This window comes from Ursus arctos, unplaced genomic scaffold, assembly GCF_023065955.2.
Source record: "Ursus arctos isolate Adak ecotype North America unplaced genomic scaffold, UrsArc2.0 scaffold_31, whole genome shotgun sequence".
Taxonomy (NCBI): Eukaryota; Metazoa; Chordata; class Mammalia; order Carnivora; family Ursidae; genus Ursus; species Ursus arctos.
Window position 1 is genome coordinate 7,272,773 of NW_026622997.1, and position 15,886 is coordinate 7,288,658.

The 15,886-nt window shown below is 44.1% G+C and overlaps 1 long non-coding RNA gene across 1 annotated transcript; it reads right to left on the bottom strand.

Moving 5' to 3' along the window:
- Positions 1 to 6,501: 6,501 nt before the first annotated feature.
- LOC123001706 (uncharacterized) lies at positions 6,502 to 10,505 on the bottom strand. Its single transcript, XR_006410896.3, has 3 exons — positions 10,438 to 10,505; positions 9,908 to 10,069; positions 6,502 to 7,934 (listed from the first exon to the last, which is right to left on the bottom strand). It is a non-coding gene; the product is annotated as an uncharacterized LOC123001706 (long non-coding RNA).
- Between the last annotated feature and the right edge of the window lie 5,381 nt (positions 10,506 to 15,886).

Here is a 15,886-nt window from a genome sequence, read left to right on the forward strand (position 1 = left end):
ATACAGATATTTTTTAAGAGGAAACAACATGACGATGGACAAGTGGCTCAGCGTTGCCTAACTTAGCTTGGCTGCTCCCAGCACTTGCTCTTCTGCGGTGACAGGGTTGGGAGCCAAGTCTAGAGGTATTTTTTCTCCTTAAAGGTCAGACAGATTACCAGTCAGCAACAAAGAAAGGAACCACGCTGCGTCCCATGATGTAACACACAGGGACTTCGACAAAAGCAGGCATTTTCCTTTGAGGAGTCAAGCTGTGGGGACTGCCTCCCAGCCAGAAGGGGCTTTGCTGGAGGACAGCGCCACCAGGTCCTGGAGCTGCGGATTCTATTTTGGTTCTGGGCTAGCTTCGGATCAGTGGCTTTCACTCTGCCCTGAAATTAGCATGTTATAAACAGACGGGTTGGGTCTCGGATCCAGCAAAGAAGCCAGCTTGAAAAATCATTCTGGGAAATGCACTGAATCATTTGTTCCAGGCACAGACAGCCACTTCACCCCGAGAAGTGGGCCGGCGGCAGAGTCCCCAGACAGTGCCCCAGATCGCGGTGCCCCCTTCGTTCCAGGCTTTCCTTCTCCTGCGTCACGTCACTACTCAGGTTATTCAGGGCTTGATTGCTACTAATAGGTTCTCTTTAGAGACCTTCTGGAGACAGCTTTTCAAGAGCCTCCCCTTTCCGGATTCCTGTGGGACAGAAACCACGGAGCTATTTAATACAGTCTGCGATAACCCGCATTTTCCATCCTCCGTTTTCTGGGCCCCTGCCTTTGCTCTGCGCACACACGTGTAACGACTGGAAATGAGCTCCAGGCCAGAGCAGCCACCCGCTGGCCGAGCTGTCGGCCCCACGCGGGCCTGATGCCGGGTCTGCGGGCCCGTGCCACCCTCCGCGCCCCTTCCGAGCCTGGCACCCCAGTGCTGCCAGGGACCCCACTCCTCGCGCCCGGGGGCCGGGGCGGTGTGGGGGACGCTGGTTATAGCTCCCGTGCCCGCTCTCCTCGGTATTCACTGGTGTCCCTCCATTTCCCCCGCTCCAGACAAGCAGTCTGTCCCAAAAGAGGATCAAATGGAAAACTTTATAAATACTTCAAATGGTGGAAACAGGAAGTGGAATAAAAATGATGCAGCTATTCACAGAAAACATGCTGTCATTTTTTCTCCATAAATATATGCTATTCATTTTCAGAAAGCAGCTATGCCTAAAGCAGAAGGAAAAAAACAACTTGACAGTGTCTCCTGACTTTGCAGGCTGTTAAGAGAAGGTCCTTGGTGGTGGGCGGATGTCCTCGGGTGGGCAGGGCACGACTAAGAGGCCATGGAAACCTTAGAAAAAAGCACGTACGGTGTGTAGTATGGAAATGTGAAGTGGTGCCTTGTTGGGCTGTGCAGGTCCCAGGGGTTTGTGCCCTAACACATACTTCATCAGTATCAATCGTATCAATGAGCAATCCCAATTCCAGTGATCTAATCCATAAGCCATACCCAATTTCTTTCTGTTAACCTTGTTTATAGAATAATTCAGCACTTACCATGTTCTAGGTACCATCCTAAGTGCTTTACATGTTTTCTGTGTTTGCAAATCTCTTTCCTTTTTAACTTGATGGAAGGCAGTTTGGTTTCTCTTACGTGCTTTGCTTTCAATGTGTTGCAATATGTTGTTTTGGTTGAAATGTATGAATAAAATTGGGCTCACATAGATAGGTTGTGGCAAAAGGAGTAATATTTTAATAGCCTTTGGGGTAGTTATAAATATTCTTCCTGTGTCTGAGTAAAAATTAAATGATAACTTTTAGAAGTTAGTTGTAATATAAATGACTTATATTTACTTATTTATTATGTTATCATACTTCCCTGGTTTTCCTTCCCCTTTACTGATTGCTCATTTGAAGTCTTGGCTGGCTGCTATTCTGTGCTCTAACGGCGAGGCAAACCAGGGTCTTGATCCTGAGTCCTCCATGTCTCTAGATTTACTTTCTGTGTAGGCGATTTCAAGCAGTTTTGTGGTTTTAGATGCCGCCTGTAGGCCAATTATCTATCTATCTATCTATCTATCTATCTATCTATCTATCTATCATCTATCTATCTATCATCTATCTGTCATATATCATTTCTGCCATTCCAATTAGATCCAACTCTGTAGGGTATGGCTCCACTTGGGAACCATATGGCTGTCGACAACTAAATGTGACCACAGCACAATTCTTGATTTCGTTCCCCCAACCCATTCCTCCTCCATCTCAATTAAATGATGCCACCATCCTAGCCCAAAGTTAATGTCATCTTTTGTTACTAGAGTATTTCAAATTCCTGGGAGACAATTCCTGGTCTAGTCAAAGGGCCAGGAATCTCCTGTGGCCAAAGGGCTGCAGTTACATAGAATTTCCATGGATATTTGGGAAAGAAGAAGTGGTCAACAAAGAAAACTATCAATTATTAAGAAGTAGGATGAGAACCAAGAGAATAGTAAGAGGAGAATGTTTCAAGGAGGCAATCAATAATGCTGAATGGTTCGGGTAGGTCAAGTAGAATAGTTTATTCATTAACTCAAGAATTGCTTGGTCACTTACTCAGTGCCACACATTATCCTAAATAAGACCAATGATGTTCTTGCCCCCGAAATGAGACCAACACAGGTCATGGTAAGGACTTTGGGTCTTATTCTTAATGTAGGAGGCCATTGGGAGTTTGAGCATGGGAGTCCTGTGATCTATTAGATTTCTATGCTGTGTATCAAATTACCACCAACCGAGCAGTTGGAAACAAGACACATTCATTATCTCACAGTTTCTGTGGGCTAGTACTCTGGGCATGGCTTAGCTGGTTCCTCTGCTCAGGGTCTCATATAAGCGCAATCAAGATGTCAGCTGGGCTGTGTTATTATTTGGAGGTTCAGATGAGGAGGAATATGCTTCCAAGCTCCATTATGTTTTTTGGCAGAGTTCATTTCCTTGTGCCTGTAGGACTCATGATGACTTCCTTTTTCAAACTCAGCAAGGAGAGGGAGACTGCAGAGCATGTCTCCTAGCAAGGTGGGGTCTTATATGACATCATGGAATTCCATTATCTTTGCCATATTTTATTGGTTAGAAGCAAGTCACAGATTCCAACCACACTTGGGGTGGTTGGGGGTGGGGAGGTTGAACATGAGTATCAGGAGGTGGGGTCATGGAGGCCACTTTAAAGTCTGTTTACCATGTCTGCTACATGTTTAAAAAAGACCTTTCAAGCTGATTTGTGGAGTATAGATCTACAGTGGTGGGGAGAGAATAGTTCAATAGTCTACAGGGCCTTGTGATAAAAGGAAGTCTTATTTGGAAATTAGGAAATCACTGGGGCTGGTTTTTCAACAAATATTCATTGAACCCACTATGTGAGAGGCACTGGGCTGGGTTGGGCATTAAATGAGGAAGAAAGAGTTCTCACTTCTGAGAAAATATTTTCTTGAAAGAACAAGGGACAAAGTTCACATTGGGTGAGTAGTAAGCAGGAGGTGAATATGTATTGATAGCTATTTAGAGTATTTTCATAAAGGTTGGAGGTATCTAGAAGGAGAGATGAGACGGTGAGTAGCTTGGGGGAACACAGACTCAAGAAGTTTGGGTTTTTTTTTGTTTTTTTTTCAAAGTAATCTCTACACCCATCATGGAGGCCGAAGTCACACCCCAAGATCAAGAGTCAAACACTGCAGTGATTGAGCCAGCCAGGCGCCCCAAGACAGTGTTTTTTTGCATGTATTTTCTTTTTTCAAGCTAAAGAGTAGAAACAGAAGACAGAGGTAGAAGGTACAATAGACGGACATTCCAGAGAGAAGGGTGGAGATAGCCTAAGGAGCATGGGAGGGAATTATCTGACAAGGAAGTGAAAATATGTCTTCTGAAACATTGACTGTAAAGATATTAATAATGTTAGTAAAGGAGTGGAGGGAAATTGCAGGAGGGCATCTGTTTTCTCTGTCAACTCGGAAGGGAATATTATCTATGAAGAAGTGCAAAGGAGTTGTCATTTTGAAGACTGTAGGCAGAGCTGGGTATGGCCTTTATGGGAGAAGGGAAGGGAAGGGGGACTGACCCGAGATGAGTGAGAGCATTTCTGGGCAGGACTTTGCTCCAGGTGAGACTGAGAAACATGGATTTGCAGTCAAATACTTCTTTAGCAGTATTTGGAGAAAATTTTTGAGGAAATTGAGGAAGAGGAATGGAGAAAAGAGATCATCAGGATAATCCAGGGTTGGAATTAGCACAGGCCAATGAAGCAGAAGGTCAGTGTGGTGAGAGGTTGGCTTCAGGAGAGAGGGAAGGAAGGAACTGAAGTCCTGCTCAGGTGAAGGGAGGGTGTGTTCACAGAGGGGAAAATTCTACACTTTAGCATCTTCAAGGTAGAGTGATTTTGAATGTTAGTGGAGTCTAGTTTAATGAGAAGTGGTTGAGTTAGTAAAAGGTTAATGTTAATAACGATTTCCTAAAAGAAATAGGTCTTGAGTTATACCTTTACACCAGGGACCTTTCTGTCTTTTATGAAGCACTGGGGAGGCCCGCCTGGTCCTGTCAGAGGCCACTGCAAGGAGACAGGGTTTCCAAGGACTCACCTCTGTCTGCTTAAATCTGAGGGTTTTTTGGGGTTTATCTGTCTCATCTATTAGGAAATTGAAGGCTGATATTTGAAGAAAAGGTTCAAAAGCTCAAATATTTGAAAACTACTAAAAGGTTTAGAGCGTGGTTGTCATGGATATGCGCATGGATATAAATTACCTGGAGGGCTGCTTAAAGTGCAGATTCCCCCATCCTCACTGCTGGAGGGTCCGGTCCAGGTGGGCTTCAGAAACCTGTACACACATACATACACATACATATACTCACATTTTTAAGAGCAGTTTTAGGTTCATGGCAAAACTGAGAGGACGCTACAGAGATTTCCCATATGCCTCTGCTCCCACACATGTCAGCTTGCGGTGTGATCAGTATCACATACATGTACACTACAGTGTACATTTGCTTACAACTGACGACCCTGCCCTGAAGCATCACAAGCACCCAGAGTTCACAGTTTACGTTATGGTTCGTTCCGGGTGTTGTACATTCTGCAGATCTGGACAACTGTGTAGCGGCATGGGTCCACCATGGCGGTGTCATACAGAGCAGTTTCGCTGCTTTAAAAATCCTCCGTGTTCCGCTTTTTCGTCCCTTCCTTGGTCAGTCTCTTCAGTTTTGCTTTTGCCAGGAGGTCCATAGATGGAAAATACAGGATGTGGTCTTCTCAGAGCGGCTTCTTTCACTGAGTGTTATGCACTTAAGTTCCTCCATGTCTTTTGGTGACTTCATACCTCGTTTGATTTTTAACACTGGAGATATTCCACTGTCTGGATCGGCTATAGCTGCTTTATCCATTCACCTGCTGAAGGACATCTGGGTCGCTTCCAAGTTTTGGCACTTACGAAGAAGGCTGTGTAAGCTTCCCTGTGCAGGTATCTGTGCAGATGTAAGTTTTCATCTCCTTTGGGTCAATATCAAGAAGCATGATTGCTGGATGGCATAGAGTATGAAGTAAGTGAGTAGAATTAAGTTTCTTGAGAGTTGGACATAATTCAGATTATGTTTTAAAGAAGCATGAGCAAGCCAGAGAGAAGCAAAGGAGTTGGGGATACGTGCATATTCACTCCTGAATTTAAACTGAATAAATGTAAAGGGTCTCACTTGAGTGTGAGGCCCATGAAGAGGCTGGATCAATAGATTAGATGTGCCAGTGAGATGAAAGCATTATTGCCACTTGGAGTAAGAGGAACTGAGCAAGAAAGAGAAAATGGTAGTCAGAGATCAAAGTTCTTAATGCAATGAGAGATGGTGTTTTCTTTAAGAACAGGCAAATTCTTCAGGAAAACAGACCTTTGGCATAGGAGATAATAATAAAGAAAGGGGGGCACTATCAAGTGAAACATAAAATTATTTATTGATTATCAACTTTATACACTGCTGTGTGCTCACCTTTGGGAAACTTCTAATTTAGTTAGCTGTACATTTTCTAAGAATTTCTAGTCAAGAGCTAAACCGTAGTGTACTGACCTTTTAGCATTTCCAGTGTATAGAGAAGGGAGGGTGGCCTTGGCAAAAGGGGTGCACTAGTGGTGATTCTTCTACGGGTTATGTGTCTTTGGGGTTAGTTCTCATGGTTTTGTGGCCAACTCCTTCTCCTTTCCCCCATCTGGTATGTTCATATTGTGTGTGTGTGACTCTTGAACAGCATGGGGCTTTGGTGTGCTGAATCCCTGCATAGTTGAAAATCCATGTATGACTTTTGACTTCCCCAAAACTTAATTACTAGTAGCCTACTGTTGACCAGAAACGTTACTGATAAACAGTCAATTAACACATATTTTGTATGCTATATATATATGTTATATTCGATAATCTTACAATAAAGTAAGCTAGAGAAAAGAAAATAGTAAGAAAATTATAAGGAAAACACATTTGTAGTACTGTATGTATATTTATTGAAAAAAAATCCATGTGTAAAAGGTCCCATGCAGTTCAAACCTGCATTGTTCAAGGATCAACTCTATGTTCAAACTTGAAAACACAGGACTTGTGTTCCTGACACTTTTGAGTAAATTTGCCAAGACAACAAAATATCTAATTTAAAATTCAGCACTGTCCTGAATATTTCATGATACGCGGCCAGTGTTTATTGAAGAAATACAATCGCTGTGGCAACATTCATTCCCATTCTGTTCCCTAGTGACATCCAATGTAAATGGTGTCCCCGGAGTTGTAAACACGGTGGTCCTATGTCTCCTCAGAAGTACCGACCAGCATTCCTGACTGTCCAGGGGCAGGCATCACAGGAAGCTAGCATCCCCAACACAGGTAAGCAGACTGCTCACTCCCCTTATCTGTCCCAGTATCACCAGTTCCGCATAGCCTTGTGCCGCAGGTGAAAACGTCATTGTTTCCCATAAAGTTTTTATTTTTAGGCTCTTTTCTACTCAAGTCCTCATAGATTATAAATGTGTGAGACCACAGAGCAAATGAATATATCATTGTGTTTAACCTGATGACTGAATGAATGGAGTTGGGTATCCGAGAGGAGACTCTCATTTGCTCCCTCTGGGGCAGACCCAGGCAGAAAAGGCCTATCCTCTCTTTGTGTTCATTCCTTTTTCAACTTTTCCTGTATTTCTTATCAGTGCCTGCTAGCCACAGAAGATCAATGACCTTGAATTCACCTTCATCATCACCCTGTGCTTAAATTACTTACTTAATCATTTTGTATTGATAGTCTAAGCTGAATATGCGGGAGGTCATTTTTCCCCCTCTTGGAAAGATTTCCAAGGGGGTAGAAGGAGACCTAGAGAAACACCAATAAATTCTATTGACTTCGTGTTTGCGCTTGAGTCATGCCTTAGGGCAGTGGGTTGGGCAGGGGGCTGGGAGGAGGGAGTGAGATGCAATGAAGACAAAGGCTTGAGTCCAAACCAGAAGGCACAGTATCGTGCATTCCTTTTACCTTTTCTTTGAGGTAAGACTTCACTTCTTTTCCTGCAAACTCAGGCCAAGCTTGTGGTTAGATTCCGCCCATCAAAGAGAGTAAGAAAAGAAAGAGGTGGCAGCGAGTCTCCTGGCGTTGTCCGGGCATGGTTCTCATGTGGTAAAAGTCCATTTCTCATGCCTCATTGGCTTTTCCATGGTATTTGCTTCTTCTAACCAGTAAAAACTGAAGCAGGTACTCGCAAAAAACTCCACAAATTTGGTTCCTTGATTGGTGAGGTTCTTTTCTTCTCATGTTATTCCTGGGGCATTTGTTGAGATGCCTGCTGAGGCCCTGTTCCTGCCTGAACATATTTCTTGGGCAAAAGCAGTTGCATTGACCCGCAGCTCCTTCCAACCTCGAGTAGAATATATGGCTCGTTCCTTTCCTTGGCAAAACAAGCAGATCTTCCTGAGTCCTCCTAAAACAAATTTTTCAGATGATGTCTTATTTATTTCAAAGACTGTTTATTGAAATTATATAGCTTTTAAAAAATTGAACTTACGAGTTCTTTAAGGAGAGGGGCTTGTGTCTTCCGTTAATTGAACTTTTGGCCAGCTCTTGAGATTTTGATGCACTTCTTTGGAAATTCATCTAAGAATATTTGGTAATAATGCCACAAAGATATTTGGCATTAAATTTAACTTCTTACAAGAGATTTGTTGAAAAATTGTTTATGATTTCAAGAGCATTTTGCACTTACTTGGTATCTACTCTATTGGCCTGTTACATAGGACAAAGTGATAGGTGTTGAGGGAAAAAAAATCAAAGGACAGATCCAGGATTTCCACTTCCGGCCAAATACCTCAAAAAATGAGTACTATGTCCATAAAGACGTGGGCCAAAACGTCCACAGCAGCAAAGTTCTTTTTTTTTTTTTTTTAAGAGTAGAAAGGGGAGGGAGGGGCAGAGGGGGAGGGAAAGAGAGAATCTTAAGCAGGCTCCAAGCCCAGTGCAGAGCCAGACCTGGGGCTTGATCTCACAACCCTTAGATCATGACCTGAGCCCAAATCAAGAGTTGGACACTAATCTTAACCGACTGAGCCCCCCAGGAGCCCCAGCAGCATTGTTTTTAACAGCCGCAATCTGGAAACAATTCAAAAGTTCCATAACAGAAGAGTAAATACATACATTGCGGCATATCCATTCAATACACAGCACTGGATCAGGAGCAGATTACAGCTGTATGCAGCAAGCTGGGTGAGCAAACATGCTGAGCAAAAGTAGACATTTCCCAAGACCACACACTCTCTAGTTCCATTCATATTAAGTTCAAAATTGGCAAAACTAATCTATAGGGACAGAGGTCAGAACAGTGCTTAATTTGGGGGTATTGACTGGGAAAGGCCACGGGGTAGGTGTCTGGGGCACCAGAAATGTGTACTTCGGGATCTGGCTGGGGGTAGACAATATGTACACATTGTAAAAATTGGTGGAGTTGTATATTTAAGATGCTTAATTTTGATATATATAAATTATACTCGACCAAATAGCTTAAAAGGAATGATGACTAATACAGAATCCCTGGCCTAAAGGAGCGAATATTCTAGTGAGAGAGGAAAACATAAAAAGGAGTGATTTCTTTGCATGTTCTGAGTGCTACCATGGAAGTGTGCGGGAAGAGGAGTGAGAAAAAGACAGGTGAGGCATGCGGAAGGAGAGAAGGTAGAGACACACACTGGTTCTCTTGGAGCAAGGCAGACCAGCATGCCAGGAGAGGGACAACACAAGCATGTCTGGTGGAGACCAACCTCCAGATGACCAAATCCAGCATGTATTTCCCAGCTTTCCTATTTTTTGGTCTTTCTATGGCATTTGGTTTTGCCAGTTGCTTTCATTTTTAGAAACATTTTCTGGCTTAGCTTTGGTGACGTTTCTTACTGATATCCTTTCTCCTTCCTGGCCATTCTTTTCTTTTCCTTCTTGGTTCCTTCTCCTTAGTCTTGCCTTTTAAATGCCGCCATCCTGCAATGTCTGTCCATGGTCATGTTTCTCTCATCCTCATCTCTGGGCAAGCTCATTCATCTGTGCTCGTGGTTTTAGCTACCTCTCCACCCATGGTGTTGACTCCAACCTCCAACCTCCATTTCTGTCCTTGCTCTAGGACTCACATATGCCGTGACAACTGGACACCATCGCTCATCTGTCCTACAGACAGTTCAAAATTTAATATTCCTAAAACTGAGCTCTTCATTTCCTTCTCCTCCCCAGCCTGCATCTGCTTTTATTTTCCCTCATCTAGCAAGTGGTTCTTGAGTTGTCTTGTCTTTTCTCCCAGGCTCAGTAAGGTTATCTTTCTCTATGCCTCCCTCATACTCTGCATATACTCCCGCCATAGCACTCTTAGGTCAAAGTTGTAAACAAAATGGTGCCATCATGGTGGTGTATTCTTACCTCCAAGAAGCCCATCTGAAGTGATGGTTAGTGGCACGTGATGAAGCCAGCATTCCTTATTCTTATTCTTGCAGTTGCTTCACAATGTGCCTGCTCTTCTTCACAGCTCTGTGTGAACGCTGGTATGATGAACCCCATATTTAGCTTCATCAAGTGATAGAACTACAATGGCAGACAAGCAGAAAGGGAATGCACTGAAAAGCCTGGGATTTGACCTTGGACATAACTGAATCCAGGGGCTTCGATAGTGTCAATTAGATCTGGTCTCTCCCCTTCCCCCTCCTCTCTGGTTCTCAGATCTGCTTTTATACCTATTGGCTCAGCTCTCAGGTGGGCCACTGAAAGCTATAGTTACCTGACCTTAATGACTGACAATTGCAGCAGAAACAGAACGCTTTTCTCTGTGTCTTTCCAACACAGTCTCCTTGGCCTGACTTGACTCATGAGCTCACCGCAGAGCTGATCACTGAGGCTGGAGGTGGGGGAGTGGGATGAATGTCCCAATGATCCAGGCCTGAGCCTGTGCTTACCTCAGGAGTTGGTGTGGAGCCTAGGGCAGGGTGGGACCCCATAGTAAAATGGAGGTGCTGTTACCAGAAGAAGGAATAAAAGCTGGCCAGGCCAAAAAAAAAAAAAAAAAAAAAAAAAGAAAGAAAAGAAAAGAATACTTGTCTGTGAGGAGGAGTTGGTGACACTGCAGGCTCAGGGCAGGGCTCTAAGTTGGCAACAACACTGTGATCCCCTGGGCCAACCCTTCTTTCTTGATTGTGGTTTAGCCTCTGATTCACTCCACCCGTCAGCTTGTCTCTCCTGTCAGTCACACACTTCCTAGGACAGGTCACTGTCAGGGGAACAGGAATCAAAGAAAGGGAGCCTTTTAATCTGTATTTTCTATTCACCCTCTGTCTCTACCTGCCATGCCCTGTCCTGTGTCGTGGGAATGAGGAAGGGTGATGCAAGCCGCCGGTTCTAGCCAGTCTGTGTGAATCATCTGTAAGTCATGCAGAACGATGATATCAAGGGGTCAGATTTCCAGGAACTGCACCTCATGCATCTTTCTTATTCCACAGTACCTGGCACAGGACTCTGGCTTCCATCCCTCTGCTGCTCACCCACCCCTCAAACATTGCTCAGACTATAAATTGAAGGTCTGTGAGGAGGAAATAAAGAGCTACTGCCCTAAACCCAAAGCCAAGAGGAGTCACTGACAGTGGACAGAGCACCGGCGTGGTTGGGTAACTGGGGTATTTGACCAGTGTGCACTGGGATGACCACATTGGCTCTGTGTGCCTCTATGCTCTCATTGGTTGGTGCTTGGTCTCACTGAATCTCATCCATGTTTCTAGTCCTGGCTCTGTCACCAAATTAACTTGTGTTCTCATGCGTTCATTGGCCCCGTCCTTGCTCTCAACTTTTTATCAGTAGAACAAGAATCTGGGACACAAACACCCCTTTTAACTCAAAACATTTCTATCATTCTGGGATATTTTATTTAGGAGAAAACCCACCACACACACACACACACACACACACACACACACACACACTACAAATCCTATATTCTGGAGTTGATTTGATAAAAATCACCATAAACCATTTAAAGTATCCAGTAATTTACTAGTGATGTATTTTCTGATGAGGGGATGGAAGGCCGTGGTTTCTCTCTCTCCTACTGATTCAATATGTGCTGTTCCTTAAAATAAAAATCAACTTCATATAAAGTTGCTGAAAGTTTTATGTAGTCTTAGCACACACCACACCTAAACTCAGCAGGACATTGTTTCCTTGTTAGAGGACACATAGCACAGAGTTCCAAATAATAGCTCAGTTGTCCAATGTATACTTAATGGATTAGCAAAGTTAACAAATGATATCTTATTCCTGGCTCCTTCTGCTGAAATGTAATACTTCCAAAGGCGAATAAACTGTTCCCACTTGGTGACCTTCCTTCTTTCAGGGAACGAACACATTTGCTTCTCTCAACCTAGGCCTTTTCCCCTCCCCACAGAATAAACCAAAACATCTGGAGATACTGTGGGGTCTCTTTCAAGAAGACTGCACGTTCTTTTCGGCTCTTACTTTTCTGGGAGATGAATCTTGACAACTCAAAATTAGAAGCTGGTGTTATGGCCACATGTGAGACCAGTCTAACTGTCCCAAGGGGTCTTCGGTCCTCCTTTCTCCCTGTTTTTCCCCTTCTCCCTTCGTTCCTGTCTTTTATGTCTTTCCTTGCGATGTCTCGCTGAACCTTGAGCATGTAAGGCACAGAGAAGCTTCCCTCTCCTCCTCTCCCATTTCCGGCCAGAGAGAGGCCACCTGGAATGAGAATGCAGCATTGCCGACACCAGCTACCTTTCCCGCGGCCTTAGCCTCAGGCCAGGGCTGCTGGTTCACGCGCCAGCATTGACCTCACTACTAGACATCCCAGAGGCCATTGAGCTCTTACCTCTGGGTGGGAATAAGTTACAGCATGGAGACTCTGAAGCCAGATGGAACTGACTTGTCCGTCCCTTCTGTGATGAGGGGCTTTGCGAATGCTGCCGTGTGTGTCATTTCTAATCACTCATTTATTTCCCCTCCACACTGACCTTCCTTTAGTCAAGGAGAGGGACCTGGTGCACGTCTACCATGTGACAGATAGGGGGCTCTTGGCCAACCAAAGCTCTAGAACCATTCAGGCTGAGATAAAAGGAAAAAGGAGATGTAGGACACTCATAGAAAGGAGGTAGGTGAGTTATATGCAACTAGTGAATCATCGAACTTTACATCAAAAATAAATAAATAAATAAATAAAAATTAAAAATTAAAAAAAAAAAAAAAAGAAAGGAGGTAGGTGACTTCTCAGGGAACTCTCCCCCTCTGCTCCCAACTGACAGCTGTTGGCTAGGTTCTTGAGGTCCAACTTTCACTGATGTTTGGTTAGAGAGAAGAAGGGTGAGTCAAACCGTCGCTTAGGTGCCGATGGGTAAAAGCCTTCCAGTTGCTCTGTAGAGTGGGGGCCTGTGGGGGGAGAGTCAGTGAGTCATAGGACACTGGAAGGATGAAATATTCTGGGGAAAGATAGTTTCCCTTGGGATATGGACAGTGGTGGGGATGTGCGTGTGTGTTTGGTGAAAAGTGGGGTGACAGGGAATAAAGAGAATGATGGGAAGACACTAATAATTGAGGTGAAGAAAGGTCTAAAGAGCCTCCCTTGTCTGCTTTGGCTGATTTTGCTACAGGTGGAATGTGAAATATGAACTGTTTACACAGCTCAGATTTCCATGTACTAAGAAAAACAGAGAAAGCTGGGCACAGAGCTATAACTGAGCTCCCTTCTTCTCAGCTCCAAACCACTTCTTTAAAATGGACCGTTAGATTTTGGAGGAAGCTGTTTTCCACTAGACCTAGTGGTGCTGGAGCAGACTATGTGCCACCAGCTGAGAAAACAAACCCGAGAAAGAGAAAGTATACTCGGGTTAACGGGCTCTAGGCAAGAAATCCTCCTTCCCCTCCCCTTCCTGGTGGGCCCCAGTCCCCTGGGGCTGGAATCATGGGCTTTGGCAGGAGAGGTCCTTAGGTAGGGGATGAGGACTGGCTGCCCTGCAGCCACGTAGAGAACATGAAGAAATTTACAGTCTTCCACTCCTGACTTTTATTTAATGGAAACCAGAGGTATAAAAACGAGGCAGCAAATAACACCATCACAGGAAATAAAAGGGGAGAAGGGGGAGAAAAGCCTGCACTTTGAATGGAGTGCACACTTGTGACACAGGTACTCACAATTACAATTTTTATCAGCCCCACTCTGCACAGGTGATGTGACAGCCCTGAGCGTCGGGGGGTGCTTGGGGGTCACTGCATCTAGAACTGACGGTGAGAAGTTTCACCTTTGCTGAAATCCTCAACGGGCTTGGAAATCTTTTTTTTTGGAAGATTTTATTTATTTATTTGACAGAGAGAGACAGAAAGAGCACGCAAGCACAAGCAGGGGGAGCAGCAGAGGGAAAGGGAGAAGCAGGCTCTGGGCTGAGCAGGGAGCTGGTCACGGGGCTCGATCCCAAGACCCCAGGATCATGACCTGAGCTGAAGGCAGATGCTTAACCAACTGAGCCATTCAGGCGCCCCTTGGAAATCTCTGTTTATCTGAAGAAATGTTTCATACCTCTGTTTCTGGTTTGTTTTATACTTTTCTGGAAGTAGTTGGATTAAAAATTACTGGCGGCCCACAAACCCTTTATGGGGTGTGCATGTGAAATAGAAAGTATTCCTACTTTTTTCTTTCCAGTAGCTGGCAATCTGAGCGAAATCTGACATTCTGAGCCCTTGTCTATAGTTTCTGAGTGGGCATTTTTTTTCTGCAGCCCGTGGTCCTTCCTAGTGACAGATCTCTCATCTGACTGAACAGTTCCTTGTACTGAAGAATAAATCCCATTTTTTAGAGCCACAAGTGTTTTTTCTCCTTATTCCAAACTCATACCTGGACTCTGATTCATCAGCTAAATTCAGGTGGAAGAAATCAGATGCTTATAAAAATATTCTGAAAAGCCATGCCTAACCTTTAAGGGGAAAGGTCTAGATGTTTCATTAAATATTTATCACTTTTTGGGGGGAGGGGTGAAGAAACTCTATTTTTCTCCCCTGGGGAATTACCCAGAAGCAATAAAATGCTGTTTTATAACTGAATATCCCAGTTTACCTCTCGTGGAACGAAGCAAAATAAATATAAACTTAAAAAATATGGTCACGGCCCATATATTTTAAAAAGTGTTGTCACCACGGACCAACGCAGCTCAAATATGTTTCTTTCATGTTTAATTGTATGGCGTGGATAGATCTTTTTCCCCCACTATAAGTCTCCTTTCTCTACTAAGTGTCCGATTTCTGCTGTACTGTGTGGTTAGAAAAAGAGGAGTGGTAATGGAATCTTCCGTCTTATTTCAAAGTAAGATGTTGTCAAAATTTAAGAATAGTTTTTAAAAATGAATTCCTTTTCCCCCTCCCCCACTTGGCTTTTCAAATTTTTCTTCAGTGGCTTTACTTTTGTTTGTTTTCAGGTTTTACTTTCCCGTGGAATTTATACGTGCCTTCTCTGTGCAGAATTTACCCTGGTTTAAAATCCTTCTCCCTACATATTGAAGTATTACAAAGGAAATGGTATGAGGTCTGGGATTTGCTTCAAAACAATCCAGTGGGGTGAGGTGATGGAGGGAAATGGGTGCGGGTGCAGGTGAAACCAGCTGGGGTGTGAGCTAATCATTTTTGAAACTGTATGTCGGGCACAGGGAGCTTTATTACATTATTCTGTTTTAGAATACGTTTGAAATTTTCCGTAAAAAAATGTTCTCCTCAGTTCTCTCCAGGATTCACTCTTCTCATTTACTGGACTCTGGCTTGTCGATCACATTTTTTTCCTTCTAGACCCCAAACGTTTATTCTGCTCAGTTCACCATCTCTGACAATGGCATTTTTGGAGTGCTGTCTGCAGATATCTCAACCTGCAGGGTCACTGCTTATCTCCCTCGGTGTCTGTGTGTTCTTACTGTAACTTCCATCAGGGCAAGTGTGGCCCCACCAAGAGCACAGGCTCAGGGGAACAAGGATGCGCTCTGTGAATCAAAGCTTTCTCCTTTCGGGTCCAGTTCTGCTTCCTTCTCTTCCCTCTTTTCCCCTTCTCTGGGTCTCCCTTCACTATTTCTTCTTCCCATCCTTTCTCTTTTCTTCCTTTCTTACAGTACCAGGTCAGCTCCATGTCCGATATCATGTGTGGGAAAGCTGTCCTATTCCTCTGCCCAAATCCAAGCTCCTCTGGGAAGGTGCTCCAGAGCTCCCATGGCTGTGGGGCGTCCACCTGCTCTGCTCGAAAGAACCTACTCAGACACGTAACACACTGAAACAGGTGTCTAGAGATGGCCCCCATTTGACGTGGGGCAGAGGAACTCCAAAGGAAAAAACTCTGACCTCGATCTAAAATTGGGGATTAGATACGTTCAGACAAGA